The sequence below is a fragment of the Chiloscyllium plagiosum genome, unplaced genomic scaffold (genome assembly GCF_037043375.1).
Source record: "Chiloscyllium plagiosum isolate Xiang-an unplaced genomic scaffold, Cpla_swu_hap1 HiC_scaffold_35, whole genome shotgun sequence".
In the NCBI taxonomy this organism is placed as follows: Eukaryota; Metazoa; Chordata; class Chondrichthyes; order Orectolobiformes; family Hemiscylliidae; genus Chiloscyllium; species Chiloscyllium plagiosum.
The window spans coordinates 14,445,598-14,462,449 of record NW_028270173.1 but is presented as its reverse complement, the minus strand read 5'-3'; the positions used below and the strand labels follow the sequence as shown (position 1 = coordinate 14,462,449).

General features: G+C 43.4%; 1 pseudogene; it reads left to right on the top strand.

Annotated features, from left to right (window-relative positions):
• Window positions 1–16,852, top strand: part of LOC148140088 (uncharacterized) — a 71,063-nt pseudogene that overhangs the window by 41,284 nt on the left and 12,927 nt on the right.

Genomic DNA, 16,852 nt, shown 5'->3' with positions numbered 1-16,852 from the left:
CTGCCTCCAAGCTGACAGCTCGCCAACCCCACACAACTCACTTTTACTTCCTTCCCAAAATTCACAACAAATCTCATTGTTTCGGCCTGCTCCCGCCCCATAGAACTCATCACGTCCTACCTTGATTTGATCTTTTATCCCCTGGTTCAGTTCCTATCCACATATTCGATGAAGGACTTCAATACTTCAAGTCCTGAGTATTGAAGTATATTCAGGACTTCAATACTGAGTCCTGAAGGCTGCAGGGTCCCCAAGTGGGAAATGAGATACTGTTTTTCCAGCTCAAGGCTCAGCATAATCTGGAAGAACAGCATCTCATTTTCCACTCCATGAAGGCCACATCATAGAGAATCATAGAGATGTACAGCATGTAACAGACCCTTCAGCCTAATTTGTCCAAGCTGACCAAGTATCTTAAACTAATCGAGTCCCATTTGCCAGCACTTGGCCCGCATCCCTCGAATCACATCCTATTCATTTACACATCCGGATGCCTTTTAAATGTTGTAATTGTACCAGTCTCCACCACTTCGTCTGGCAGCTCACTCCATACACGCACCACCCTCTGCGTGATAAAGTTGCCCCTTTGGTCCCTTTTAAATGTTTCCTTCTCCACAATAAATCACTGAAGTGAAATATTCATCTAGCGCCTCATGCATCGTCCGTACTTACACATGTAGACATCCCACCCTAAACCAATGCCATCTGTTCTGGAGTCCACAACCCCAGGGAAAATATCTTGTCTATTTACCCTATCCATGTCCCTCATGATTTTATAAACCTCTATAAGGTCATCATTCAGTCTCCGGCATTCCAGCGTAAACCAATTCAACATCTCCCTGTGGCTCAAATCTTCCAGTTCTGACAACATCCTTGTGAATATTTTCTGAATCCTTTCAAGTTTCATAACATCCTTCTGATCAGAAGGAGACCAGAATTGCACACAATATTCTGTAAGTGACCTAACCAATGTCCTCTACAGCCACGGCATTACCTCCCAACTCCTAAACTCAGTGCTCTGATCAATAAAGGATAGCATTTCAAATGCCTTCTTCACTATCCTATCTACCTGAGACTCGACTTTCAAGGAACTATGAGCCTGCACTCCAAGGTCTCTTTGTTCACCAACACTCCCCAGACCTTACCATTAGGTGTATATGTCCTGCTCAGATTTGCTTTTCCAAAATGCATCTCCTCACATTTATCTAAATTTAACTTCATTTGCCACTCCTCAGCCCATTGGCCCATCTGATCAAGATCTCATTTTACTCTGAGCCCTCCACAATCACCTGATGAAGGGGCGTCGCTCCGAAAGCTAGTGTGCTTCCAATTAAACCTGTTGGACTATAACCTGGTGTTGTGTGATTTTTAACCTTGTACACCCCAGTCCAACACCGGCATCTCCGAATCATTACTCTGAGGTAAACTTCTTCGCTGTCCACTACACCTCCAATTTTGATGTCATCTGCAAACTGACTAAATATACTTCCTATGTTCACACCCAAATCATTTGTATCAACAAGAAAAAGCAGTGGATCCAGCACCAATCCTTGTGGCACACTACTGGTCACAGACCTCCAAAGTAAACCTCCACCACCATCCTCTGTCTTCTACTTTCAAGCCAGTTCTGTATCCAAATGGCTAATTCTCACTCTATTCCATGAGATCCAACCTTGCCAACTAGACTACCATGAGGAATCTTGTCAAACACCTTACTGAAGTCCATATTGATCACATCTGCCCTCAACAATCCTCTTCATTATTCCTTCAAAAATCTCAAACAAGTCAGTGAGACATGATTTCCCATAAAAAAAAAGCCATGTTGACAACATCTAATCAGTCCTTGCCTTTCCAAACACATGTAAGTCCAATCCCTCAGGACTCTCTCCAACAACATGCTCACCACCAATGTCAGGCTCACTGGTCTATTGTTCCCTGGTTTTCTTTACCACCTTTCTTAAATAGTGGCACCATGTTAGCCAACTTTCAGTCTTCTGGCACATCACTTTTGACTATTGATGTTGCTCAGCAAGATGCCCAGCAATCACTTCCCTAGCTTCCCACAGAGTTCGAGGTTACACTTGATCAGGTCCTGGGGTTTTATCCACCTTTATGCATTTTAAGTGTTCAGGCACCTCCTCTTCTGTTATATGGACATTTTTCAAGATGTTACCATTGACTTCCCAACATTCTATACCTTCCATGTCCTTCTCCACAGTCGACACTGATGCACAGTACTCATCTTATAATACCCCCACCTCCTTCTGTTACACACAGAGACTTGCTGATTTTGAGGTGCCCTATTCTCTCCAAAGTTACCCTTTTGTCCTTATGTATTTATTGAATCCCTTTGCATTCTCCTTAACCCTATTTGCCAAAGCTATCTCATGCCCCGCTTTTACCCTTCTGATTTTCTTTTAAGTATACTCCAACTGTCTTTGTACAATGATTCACGCAATCGCAGCTGTCTTTTCCTGATATATGCTTCTTTCTTTTTCTGAACCAAAGATTGAATTTCTCCAGTCATCCATCATTCCCTACAACTACCAACCTCCCCTTTCACACTAAGATGATTGTACTGTCTATTACAACAGAGGGTAAATCTCTCTGCTAATTTAAACCAGCTATACAGAAAAGACTCAGCCCGTGCTGTAATCTGTTAAAATTCGAGAGGCAAACAACTATCCCAGAGGTGGATTAGTGGTGCTCGAAAAACTCAGCAGTTCAGGCAGCATCCGAGGAGCAGTAAAATAGACATTCCGGGCAAAAGCCCTTTATCAGGAATACCACGTATTCCACGATGAAGGGCTTTTGCCCTAAATGTCGATTTTACTGCTCCTTGAGTGTTGCCTGAACTGTTGTGCTTTTCCAACAGCATTAATCCAGAATCTGGTTTCCAACATCTGCAGTCATTGTCTTTACCAGAGGTCACTATTTAAGGTAATAAATAACAATATTATTTTTTAAATCCAACAGAGAATATTAAAACCAACAACAATTAACAACTCCTTTCTCTTTGTCAGAGAAATTAGCCCAATAAAGCAGAAATCGCACAACCCAGATCGGGTGAAATTGACAAGCTGTTTATTACAAACCATAGCACTGGAATAGAAATTGACTAAGCTGAAACAGCACAGACAGTCTGTCCAGGTAGCCAAAAACTCTTTTCCTCGAGCTGAGAATCAAGCCAGGTTTTGTAGGAATCTTGTACAATGAGGTTAATTGAAATGGGGAAAGATACATTGTATTTGGAAATTAAGTAATCCATTTGCAATGGTGAAAATTGAAAAACACTTATCGGAAGAATGTCCTGATTGTCGATACAATGTAACACCATGGCAGCATCAATGAGGTCTTGATGGGATCAGGAGATCTCAGCTCTCTTTGCACGTAGGTGAGAATTTTTTTTTATAAACAATAAGGTGTTTCCATTGTTCCTGTGCTGTAAGCAAGGTTTTCTGGCGCCTCTCTGTTTGACCTCTCCTTTGTGTGGCTTTGGAATTGCTGGGTTATGAAACTGCCCTCGGGGCTTTGGGACAACTGGGTTAACTGAGCCCAGGAAGCTTATTCTGAGTGCGTCTTGGGAAGCGTCTGCGAATGACTATGGTCATTTCTGGATTTTCCTGTCAGCCTGTTTGGTCAATGCTGAGGCATTCTGGGTGTTTCTGTAATGGTTTGGACAGGTTTGATTTCCTGTGTTCTGTGTGGGCATACTATGGGTAGGCAGGGTGGCAGATTTTTTCCCAAACTCTTAAAATTATTTTTTACCTTCCTAGTATACTAGTATGATAAGAAAATCCCGATAAATTTTTGTTTTAAATCACGCTTCAAAAACCAGTCAGCTTTATCAATTGTCCTTTGTAGATTTTTCTCTGCAGATTTTCTCGAGGTCACTTTTGATGTTTTGCTGCACAAACTTATAGACAGGTACCTTTCAGTGAGTTGTTCTGCTAGCAGTGGGTGGCTCAGTGGTTAGCACTGTTGCCTCATAGCACCAGTGTTCCCAGGTTCAATTCCAGCCTGGGGTGACTGTCTGTGTGGAGTTTGCACATTCTCCCTGTGTCTGTGTTTCCTCCAGGTGCTCTGGTTTCCTTCTCACTGTCCAAAGATGTGCAGGTTAGATAAATTGGCCATGCTAAATTGCCCATAGTGTTAGTTGCATTAGTCAGATGGAAATGGGTCTGGGTGGGTTACTCTTTGGAGGGTTGGTGTGGACTTGTTGGGCCAAAGAGCCTGTTTCCACACTGTAGATAATATACATGATTTGGAGATGCCGGTGTTGGACTGGGGTGTACAAAGTTAAAAATCACACAACACCAGGTTATAGTCCAACAGGTTAATTGGAAGCACACAATTGGTAGATAATATAATCAGTCTGTACTTGTTGCTGGTTTGGCAGTTCTTCTAACTGTTAAAAATGTCCAGTTTTATACCACACAACTAAATTCAAATGCTATTGGATTTTGGTATCTTGAGGCATAATTTAAACTGATTGGCCAAATTTGAATTTGTTTTTTTGTTTCATGGCAAGCCAGATGCTGCTGTTTGTTTTGACCAAGTGTTACATTGCTACTGCGTTCAGGAATCTCTGTGCTTTGTCAGTCCTTGCAAGCTTTTCAACTCTCTTAAAGGTACAGTACACCTCTACACCTTCATAACTTGTCTCTGGACACTTGTTATCTCATTTTTGAAGGCTTCCCATTTTCCAGCCATCCCTTCAACTGCGAATATCTGCCCACAATCAACTTTTGAAAGCAAGTGAGCTTACACCCTCTTCACCACCCTGTCCACCTGCAACTCCACCCTAAGGAATCATGTACCTGCACCCCCAGGCCTCCCACTCAGTAACACTCCCCAGGGCCACACCATCAACTGTGTTCGACCTGGCCTGGTTCACCCAACCAAAATGCAACACTCCACATTTATCTAAATTAAACTCCATCTGCAACTCCTCGGTTCATTGGCCCCTCTGATCCTGTTGCAGTCTGAGATAATCTTCTTTACTGTTCACTAGGTGTCATTTTTGTGTCAACTGCCAACTTACTAACCATGCTTCCTGTGCTTGCACCCAAATGATTTATATACATGACTAAAAGCAGTGGGACCCAGCACCAATCCTTGTGGCACACCGCTGGTCGAAGGCCTCCAGTCTGAAAAGCAACCCTCTGCCATAACACTCTGTATCCTACCTTCAAGCCAACTTTCTTTTCCTGAATTGGCAATCCTCCCTGGAAGGAGAAAGTGAGGCCTGCAGATGCTGGAGATCAGAGATGGAAATGTGTTGCTGGAAAAGCGCAGCAGGTCAGGCAGCATCTAGGGAACAGGAGAATCGACGTTTCGGGCATTAGCCCTTCTTCAGAATCCTCCCTGGAACCCATGTGATCTAACTTCTATAACCAGTTTATCATGTGGAACCTTGTTAAAAGTTTTTTCTAGTCCACCTCAACAACATCTATCGCTCTACCTTCATTAATCATCTTTGTTACCTCTTCAAAAAACTCAATCAAGATGTGATCTCCCACTTACAAAGCTTTATTGACTATTCCTAATAAATCCTTGCCTTTCCAATTGCATGTAAATCCTGTCCCACCCTCTCCAATAACTGACCTACCACTGATGTAAAGCTCACTGGTCTGTAGTTTTCTTGCTTTTCCTTACAGCCTTTCTTAAATAATGGCAGCAAATTAGCCAACCCCCAGTTCTGACACCGCACTTGTAGCTGTTTATAATACAAATATGTCAGTAAGAGGACCAGCAATCTCTTCCCTAGCTTCTCTAGTTCCTGGGAAACACCTGATCGGGTCCCAGGGATTTATCTCACTTTACATATTTGAAGACCTCCACAGCACATCCTCTTTCTGTAATATGAACTCTTTTCAAGACATCACTATTTATTTCCCAAGTTCCCTAGCTAACAAGTTGATAGTCTCTTGATGACCAACATGGCCAAATTACTCACTGTTCCTGCACGCTAACGTTTTCTGACTCATGCATCAGAACACCCAGATCACTCTGCACATCAAAATTCTGCAGGTTTTCTCTGTTTAAGTAATGCTCCTGGTTTTTAAAATTCCTCCTTGTGAAGACTCCCTTTCCCATGACATCACTCAGGCCTCACACAATCCCCATTCTCTCACCCCACAAACTCCCATCCATCACCCCAAAGTTGTCCTATCTCCTCACCCTTGCCTCCCGCATCTATCTCTTCCTCCTCTTCAACCTCAATCACTCCCTCCAGCAAAGCAATTCCTTTCAATAATGCCTACCTCTCCTACACTTCTCCTTCATTTACCCCTCTTCCTCACACTCCCCCACACCACACCCTTCACCACCTCCCGTCTCCCTCCTTGCTCCCACTTCAATTGCACTCACCCTTGCTCCTGTCCCTCCTCACCCTTTACATACATCAACACCAAACACATCACTCTCCTGACCCTCTTACCCTCATATCCATGCATCCTCCCTCTCCCAGCTCACTTACATTTGCCCTCATTTCTCTTCCAGCCTCCTCTCCAATTACTCCTCAACCTCATTCTTAACCCCTGACACTCACATCCACCCCCCACCCCCGGACTCTTCATTCTCCTGTTATGGACTAGACCAGACTCCCTCAAAACATTGCAAGACGGTGGCCCAGATCTTAATATTTCTAATTGTTTTCAGCAGGGGTACAGTGGATACTCCAGGAGAGATGCAGCTGGCCCAACCACTCAGTTTGAAACAAAGCAGTATTTATTTACACATGGACAGAACTAAACATATTTCAGAATAATATAGCTATTTAAAACCCAATTGACTCATTCACAACTTAATGATGCTGTTCCAAATATTTGCAACATCCCCATAAACAATGCCTCAGCAAAAAGAGGAAAATTCAAACCCAGATTCTTACAGGAGAGGTGTCACAGACAGAGAGGATCAGCATGGAGCTGTTCCTTTGACCAACAGCCTCAAAAGCCTGACTGCTTGCTACACCAAACCATGCCAAAACCACAGTAAAGCTGAGATGGGAGAACTGGCCACTCTCCTTTCATTGTATAAGTGTTTTTAAAAAAAAACTTGAAAGCCTGAGGCAGTATCTGTTAACTAGAATCAAATCGGCCCTAGAACACATACAAACCAGACACATGGGAAGTGATGCAGTTATGGCCCCTCTGTACAAAACAAGGACAAACTAACCTTGTTAAAGGAGCAGCATCATGACACCACTCACACCCGTACGCACTCAGCCTTCCCCCATTCATCCCCCTTTCACTTTCTCACCTCCTGTCTCCCTGATTCTCCTCCTCTGAGTCATCCTCCTCATTTTCATTCCCACCCCATCCCACTCGCTGCCAATTTCCTTCTCCTTTTACCTTACCCCCTGCCTCTCCCCTCCTCCACACTCATGACCTCACACACAGCCCACCTCTTTATTCATCCAATCACCATCTCCTCAGATTCCTTGTCCCTACCCCTCACTGCATTCCCCTTCCACCTCCACACAGGCTCCACTCTCCTCACCTTCCCTCCCCATCACTTTTCCATGGATCTCACTCTCCACTCCCTACCTCTAACCAACACTCCCTCCTGATCTCCCGCCCGACTCTCACCTGCTTTCACTGCCCACCCTTCTGCTCACTCCCATCTTTGACCCTACTCTTCCTACCACCCACCCTCACCTCTCCCACTCCTTCTGTGGCCACCTGCTCACTCCCCGTTCACTCTTTCCTCTCATTCATTGGCCTCGCTCTCCCTGGCTCCTCTCTCCCTCCCTCTCACTGATGGTGTTATTTGATCTCTCCCCCAGCTCCAGCCTCTCTGACTCTGGACCCGAACACAGCACATCCCTAGCTCATTCTGTCTGAGGACCGGACCAGTGTGAGACTCCAAAACAAACACCATCAGCTCCCTGACTCCACGGAGAGATTTGATCCCTGGCTCTGTGTCCTGCTCATCACAGGGATTCACATCAGGGAGACATTACTGGGAGGTGGAGGTGGGGGGGGGGGGGAAGACCTGGTGGAGTCTGGGAGTGGCCCGAGAGTCTGTGATGAGGAAAGGGGGGTCAAACTGATCCCGGAGACCGGATTCTGGATTGTGAGCCTGTTATCCGGATGTGGTTATTTTGCCTCCATCTCCCCATCACGGACCCCCCTCTCGCCGAGTGTGAATCCCCAGAAGATCGGGGTTTTCCTGGACTATGAGGGTGGACAGGTGTCATTTTACAATGCGGACACCATGTCCCATCTCCACACTTTCGTCCACTCGTTCCCTGAGAGGCTCTTTCCCATCTTCCATCTAGGATGGAATGACGGCGGGAAAAACTCCGCCCCACTGACAATCTGCGGGATTAAAGGGCACTGACAGATCCATCCCATAATTTGACCCTGTCCCTCTGCCTCCTGCCAGCTGTAAACTGATGGGGGTCGGCCTCAGTCTGGGGGAAAGAAGGAGGCGGGGAAGGAGAAACAAAGAGAAGCTCAGTTGTGGAGAGGGACTGACTGGGTAGAATGAGCTGTGAGCTGCCGGAACCCGGGAACCTTCCTGACTATAATGTTGCTCCACAGGCGGGAGGTGGCGCTACATGACGGTGTTGGAGATGAATCAGTCAATGGGTCTCAGACTGGGTTCATTGGAATCTTTACAGGGCGACTTGGCTCAATCAAAATAAAATATCAGAATGATCTTTCGACTTTCACCATGTGTCAGTAATGTATACCCCACACATGATTTAATAACATTGAGAAACTGGTCTTGTTTTTCTCAGGTCTGTAAATATTACCCAGAATGTTAGTACTATTTAATAAAATTGGAAAATGTGAAAACATCAGATTTGAAAGTGTTGGGTGGACTGATCTTTTTTGTCATGATGTGATAATACTTAACCATGTTTGAAACCGTTCAGTTGGTCCATACTGCAATGTAGGTGGAGTCACAGTTATCACTTACCCCGAGTTATTGCTCTCTCATCATTATCTCCAGTGAAATATCTTGAAGTCACCTCAACAAAAATGTCTGTTTGATAAAAGTTATTACTCTGACACTCTATGCACAGAATCTATTTAGATTTTGTCAATGTTTGCATAATTTTAATTTTTTTTGGCGTATAGCATCAAATTTGAAAATAGTTTCTTCAATCAAAACAACATCAGTGATTCACGAGAATGAAAACAAGGTTTCGAAAAAAATTACTTCATCAATAAATCCAAGAATCAGAGAGTAAACCTGTTGTTATTTCATTTGCAAATTTCTCTAGAAACATTCCAACTTCATCAGGATTATTTTAAAATTCATTGTTTTGAGTCAATGGATTGTGAGTTACCTGGAAATAATCCCACGTTTACTCTGGACATTCAGTCATTGGTTCCTTTGGTAGGGTCTTATAATCAGAGATTGATAGAGTCCCATAGCACAGAGACAGGCCCTTCGACCCAAACTGGTCCATGCTAACCAAAAACTATCCACGCTAACCCCATTTCCCTGCACTTGGCCAATCTCCTTCTAAACCTTTCCTATTCATGTATTTATCCAAATGCATTTGAAATGATGTGAATGTACCATCTCAATCATTTCCACTGGCAGACATTCCACCCTTTGAGTAAAAAAGTTGCACTTTTATTCATTCCCTCTAATCTTTAACTGATTCCCTCTATTCATTGGTTCCCCATCCCTGGGGAAAAAGTTGTTTGCATTCGCCCTATCCATGCCTCTCATGAGCTTACTCACTTCTCTCAGATCCCCTCTCAGTCTCCTATGTTCAAAAGAAAAAAAATCCTCGCTTGTCCTACCTCTCCCTGTAACTCAGACCTTTGAGTCCAGGCAACATCCTTTTACATTTCTTCTGCATTCTTTCCTAATAACATTCTTCCTATAGTAAGGTGACTAAAACTGAACACAATATTCCAAATGCAGCCTCACCAATGTCCTGTACAACTGCAACATAACTTCCCAACTTCTATACTTAATACCCTGACTGATGGAGACCAGTAGGCCAAAAAGCCTTCTTCATTGCCCCATCTATCTGTGACTCCACTTTCAGAGAACCATGTACCTGAACTCCAAGGTACCTGTGTTCTACTACAGTCCTTAAGGCGCTAACACTCACCATGAAACTCCTACTTTGATTTGACTTTCCAAAATGCAAGACATCAGACTTATCTGCATTAAACTCCATTTGCCATTTCTCAGCCTACTTTCCCACTGATCAAAGTCCTGCTATAATTTCTGTGAACCTTCCTCACTGTCCACACTCCCACCTATTATAGTGTTGTCTGAAAATTGTCATGTGGTTGGCAGTGGCACATATTTCAGCCCGTGTGGCTGTAAAGGCGCATGGAGAGAGTATTCAGCTGGTCCAAGTCTGTCCCTTTTCCCCTCCTGCCCTGTAATATTGTTTTTACAGTCAAACTTTCATACAATTTTGTCGTATCGTAAGTGTTTTGGTTTCTTAAATAAAGTGTAAACGTAAAGCTGCAGCAACAGGGCATTGAGAATTACCTCAGTAGCCGGAAAATTTAAGGAACAATTCTTGATAATTGAGGAAAGCCAGTGTGGGTTTGTTCAATGCAAGTCATAGAGCCATAGAGAAGTGCAGCATGGAAATAAACCCTTCGGCCCAACCCGTCCATGCTGACCAGATATCCTAACCTAATCTATTCCCATTTGCCAATACTTTGCACATATCCCTCAAAGCCCTTCCTATTCATATACCAATCCAGCTGCATTTTAGATGTTGTAATTGTACCAGCTTCTATCACATCCTCTGGCAATGCATTCCATGCACGCACCACCCCCTGCATGAAAAAGTTGCCCTTAGTTCATTTAAATCGTGCCTCTTTCACCCTAAACCTAGAGTATTTATTTTATCCATGTCCTCATGATGTTATAAACCTCTGTAAGGTCACCCCTTAGCCTCCAGTGCTCCAGGGAAAATAGCCCAAGCCTATTCTGCCTCTCCCTATAGCTCAAATTCTCCAACCCTGGCAACATCCTTGTAGATTTTTTCTGAACCCTTTCAAGATTCACAACATCCTTCCAGATTGCATGCAATATTCCAAAAGTGGCCTAAACAATGTCCTGTCCATCTGGAACATGACCTCCCAACTCCTATACTCAATGCTCTGACCAATAAAGGAAAGCATACCAAACACCTTCTTCTTAACAGAATTGATTGAGCTTTCTAATGAAGACACAATTCGGATGCAGACGGAATTTGATTCTGGACTTGAAAAGGCTATTGTAAAATTGTTACATAAATGAATTAAAAGTAAAATTGAAGCCTGCGGAATGAAATGCCAGTGATAACATGAAGATGAATTTGACTGGGTGACTGTGTTTTTTTTAGAAGAAGTGAGTTTTACAGTAATGTTCTGTATTGGTCTGTTCCAGGAACACTGAACCTCAGCAGGTCTGGCAGCCTCTGTGCAAAGCAGTTTCTCCATCAATTTGTGTTTTGTTTCAGATTTACAGCATTTGCAAATCTTTGTTTGTTGACAACTAGGTGCACTGCAAACTTCAGTTTTCACTGCCAAGGTGTGCTACAAAAACAGAAATTGCTGGTGAAAATCAGCAATCTGGCAACGTGAGTGGATAGAAAGAGCGACAACATTTTAGGTCCAGTGACACTACTCAAATTTCTCAAGCAATTTTTGTTTTTGCCGGATACCTTGAAATTGGCAGTGAAATGCAGATTCTTCCAGACCATTTCAATAAGTTGATGAATTAGGGTTCAAGTAGGTTGAGGCATTAGCTTCCCCACTGCCAACCAAGGACTCTATGTTATCTTCTTGAATTCCCTTTTACATTGCAGGGCCTTACCTCTATGGTGAGAAAAGGACTGTGAAGCCTCTCAAACCCATCACATAAATCAACACTTTTCTACACCTTCCCACTGGACAGACACAACAACTCTGACCAAGAGTCACTCTAGATTTGAATTATTTCTCACACCTCAGCTGCGGCCAGACCTGCTGAGTTTGTCCAGCATTGTCAGTGTTTGTGTAGAATTTGATTATGCAGAGGGATGTTGAGGCTGGGTCATTTATTATATACAAGGCTCAGATGGATAGATTTGTCATGAGGAAGGGAATCAAAGGTTATGGAGTTAAGGCTGGAAACTGGAATTGGGAATGATCAGATGAGCTATGATCTTATTAAATACAAAGCAGAGGAGAGGTCACATCTGACAAACTTCACTGAGTTTCTTGAGGAATTGACAAAGAAGATTGATGAATGCTGAGTGGTGAATTTTGGTCTAAATGGATGTTAGCAAGGCCTTTGAAAATGTCCCTCATGGCTGGCTGATACAGAAGGAGATGTCACATGTGATTGATGGTGTGAGGGTGTTTTTCTGACTGAAGATCTATGTCCAGTAGTGTTGTGCAGTGATCTGTACTGAGACCCCAAATATTAATAATTTGGAGGAGAGTATATGTGGTCTGAACTTACTGTGTGTGACATGATCATTAAACCCAGACTGACACTCGAGGGAGTGCTGCAGTATTGGGAGTGCACTCCGATCAATGACAATTTGATCCGAATCCCACGTGGGGTGAAAAGAAAAAAATTCCACAGCCAATATTTATCCCTCATTCAACATTACAACAATTAGATGACTTGTTTAAATTGGTGTTTATGGACGAATGCTCTATACAGACTGGGTGCCTTATGTTCCACGTTCCAACATTGAATTCTATTCTGAAATACTTCATGGGCTGGAAGAAGCATTGAGATTTCAAGAAAGGCACTTTGTAACAAACAGTAATTTTAATTGAGGCATTCAATAGAATAGTCAGGAGCTTGACAGGGTCAGAATACCAGGTTATCACTTCTGAGAGTGACTCGGCTTTGTAAATATATAGTTGCTGGCTTCCCCACTGCTGACTATGTTATAACACCACAAAATACATGAGCACGGTGATGTCATACACCAGTCGGGTTTGCACCACCACTTTATCATGCCTGATATATTTCATGGGAGTCTCAGAATACTGGAGCAGAATGAGGTCATACATTAATCGTGTATGCACTACCATTTGATCGTGGCTGATACATTTCTCAGTCCCAATTCTCCCGCCTTCTCCCTGTAATCCTGGTCCCTTTGCTAATCAAGAACTTATCTATCTTTGTCTTAAATGCACTCAATGCCTTGGTCTCTACATCATTCTGCAGCAATGAATTCGACAGATTAAACACCCTCTAGCCGAAGAAATTCTGCCTCAGTTATAAAGTGAAAGAATCATAGAGATGTTCAGCATAGGAACAGACCTTATGGTCCAACTCATCCATGCCAAGTAGATATCCTAAATTAATCTCGTCTCATTTGCCAGCATTTGGCCCATATCCCTCTCAACCCTTTCTCTTCATATTACTATCCAAATGCCTTTTAACTGTTGTAATTTTACCACCTCCACCACTTCCTCTGGCAGTTCATTTCACGTTTTTTGTAAAACGTTGCCCCCTAGGTCCCTTTTCAATCTTTCCCCTCTCACCTTAAAACTATGCCCTCTACTTTTGGACTCCCCTATCCTGGAAAAAAGATCTTGGCTTTTCACCCTGTCTGTGCTCTACATGATTTTATAAACTTCTATAAGGCCACCCCTCAGCATTCAATGCTCCAATGAAAACAGCCCCAGCTTATTCAGCCTCTCCCTACATCTCAAACCTTCCAACCCTGGCAACATTCTTGTATATTGTTTTTGAACACATTCATGTTTCACAACATTGTTCGGTAGCTGTGAGACCAGATTTGAATGTGTTTGAGGTTTTTTTTGAATAATTAACAAATAGGATTGATGGGAACAGAGTGTTGTATATGATCGACACGGATTTCGGTCAGGCGTTTGATAAGGTTCCTCATGGTTGAATGTAGGGCAAACTGGCCACTTGGACCAGAAATGGCTTGAAAATAAAAGGCAGAGAGTGTGGTGGAGGTTTGGTTTTCAACAGGAGCCCTGTGACCAGTGGTGTGCCACAATGATCGGTGCTGGGTCCACTGCTTTTCATCATATGTATAAATGAACTGGATGTGAACATTTGAGGTATAGTTAGTAAGTTTGCAGATGACACCAAAATTAGAAGGTTACCTTAGCGTACAATGGGATCTTGATCAGATTGGCCAATGGGCTGAGGACTGGCAGATGGAATTTAATTTGGATATATTGGAGGTGCTGTATTTTGGAAAAGCAAATCAGTGCAGGACTTATACATGTAATGATAAGGTCCTGGAAAGTGTTGATGAACAAACAGACCTTGGAGTGCAGTTTCAGAGTAGGTAGGTAGGTAGGACAATGAAGAAGGTATTTGGTATGTATTCCTTTATTGGTAAGAGCATTGAGTATAGGAGTTGGGTGGTCTTGTTGCAGCTGTATCAGATTGCTTTGGCCACTTTTGGAATATTGTGTGCAATTCTGGTCTCCCTTCTAGAGGAAGGATGTTGTGAAACTTGAAAGGGATCGGAGTATATTTACAAGGATGATGCCAGGGTTGGAGGGTTTGAGCTATAGGGAAATGCTGAATAGGCTGGGGCTGTTTCCCCTGGAGCATCAGAGGCTGAGGGGTAACCTTATAGACGTTAATAAAATCATGAGGGGCATAGATAGAATAAATAGAAAAATTCCTTCCCCTGGAGTGGGGAGTCCAGAACTAGGGGACATAGGTTTAGGGTGAGATGGGAAAGATTGGAAAGGGACCTAAGGGACAATTTCCTCATGCAAAGGGTGGTGCATGTATGGAATGAGCTACCAGAGGAAATGGTGGAGGCTGGTACAATTACAACATTTAAAAGACTAGATTAAATTAGGATACCTGGTCGGCGTGGATGAGTTGGACGGAAGGGTGCTGCACACCTCTATGACTCTATTAAAATGTCCATTATCTCTTCAGCTATTTCCTTCAGAACTCTAGAATGTAGCCCATTTGGTCCACATGATTTATTCACTTTCAGACCTTTCAGTTTTTCTCTCACCTTCTTTCTGGCTATTTTTTTGCCTCTGTTCCACATGCTCTGTTTATAATACAGCAAGGGGATGGAGGGAATGTTTATCATCTCCTGAAGTGTGTGATGTCTCAGTAACTGATCTGTTATTAGGACATGGGTCTTTCTCTGGAACGGGGGGTTTCCGAGTCTTGCGTGTGCGTTATTGAATTCTGTTTGGACCAGTTATAAAGATCAGATGAACATTTCACTTTCTAGCTCATTGACTGAAACATGAACAATGCTGAAAGATTGACATTTAAATAATTTCATAAGTATTCTAACAAAGCGGAACTTATAATGTCATCTGCTTAACATTTACAGGTTTAGTGAGGAGAAGAACACACTCACAGCTGCTGGTGCTTCTCTATCTCTCAGGCAGTTCACCTGCCCTTTACTGTTCACAGTCTGGATAGAAACAATGCACACCATTTATCCAGGTAAACGTGTGTATTAATTTTCCTGTTGATAAATCCAGTTGTGCAGGGGCTCTGAGGTCCCAGTTTACACCTTCACATCACTAGTTGTTAATTCTGCGAGACTATCCCTGGAATCATTGTATTTGCTGTGGGTCCATTTGGACAAGCGTCTGAAGCCATCAGCTCTGAGTGTCAGAGCAGTGAGGGGTTCTGTCTAACCAGAGGAATAGAGCACAGGAACAGCATTCTAGAGGAGACTGGGCTGGCTCCATCTGGAGTGACATTGGAGGAACAGTTTTTATCATAATATCAGGAAGACATGGAAACATAAAAGAACCAGTGCTAACAGCTATATGTCTAATGGGGGTTGTGTGAGAAACAGAAACAAAAGTTGAAAAGCTTAACAGGTCTGGCAGCATCTGTGGAGAGAAATCAGAGTTAACATTTTGGATTGAATGACCCGTCCTCAGAGCTGATTCTAGCTCAGATAATGTCAGTTTATAATTCAGTAGTGGAGGGAAGGAGAGAAGATTGGGTAACAAAAAAAGAATAGGGGATCGAGCCCAAAGAGAGAGAAGACTAGTTACACAAACAGAGGAGTGGATAATGATCTGGGTAAGAGAGTGAATAGCTGATCATGGAGACTGTTTGTGGCCAACATTAGGTAGTGTGTAATGTCAGACTTTGTGATAACAAGGCCTGGTGTGTTAGGTAGAGGGCTAGGACATGTGAGGAGTCAAGACCCCAAAAATGATTGAACTCAATACTGATTCCAGATGGCTGCAGGATTCACAACCAGCAAATGAGCATTTCAGCAAGCTTGAGACAGAGATCGGCCAGGGGACAGGGTGGTGTGTTAAAGTGAATGGTAACTGGAAGCTCAAGGTATTTTTTGCGGGTAGAAAGTAGATGTTTTTCAAAGTGGTCACCCAGTCTACGTCTTGTTTCCCCAAGGTAGAGGAGACCACATTGTGATCAGTGAATGCACTAGACTAGATTGCAGGAAGTGCAGGTAAAGTGCTGCTTCACCTGGAAGGTATGTTTGGGATCTTGGATACTGAGGTGGAAGAAAAGTAAACAGGCAGGTGTTACACCTTCAGTGGTTGCAGGGGAAGGTGCCATTGGGCTTGGGATGGGTGTTGGGAGTGAAGGAACAGTGCACCAGGGTGCCCCAGAGAGAGAATGGTCCCTGCAGAAGCCATATAAGGAGGGGAGGGGAATATGTATCAGGTAAATATCATCTTGCTGGATTCAGTGGAAATTGTAGCTAATGATCCTCTAGATTTGGATGTTGTTCGAATGGCATGTAAGGACAAGAGAAAGCCTATTACTGTTGTGGGAGAGAAGAGGTGGTGAGGGTGGAAGTGTGGGAGATGGGTCAGACCTGGTTGGGGCTCTGTCAACAACAGTGGCAGGGAATCTTTGGTTGAGCAAGAAAGTGGACACCTCAGAGGCTCCCCTGTCGAAGTTGACATCA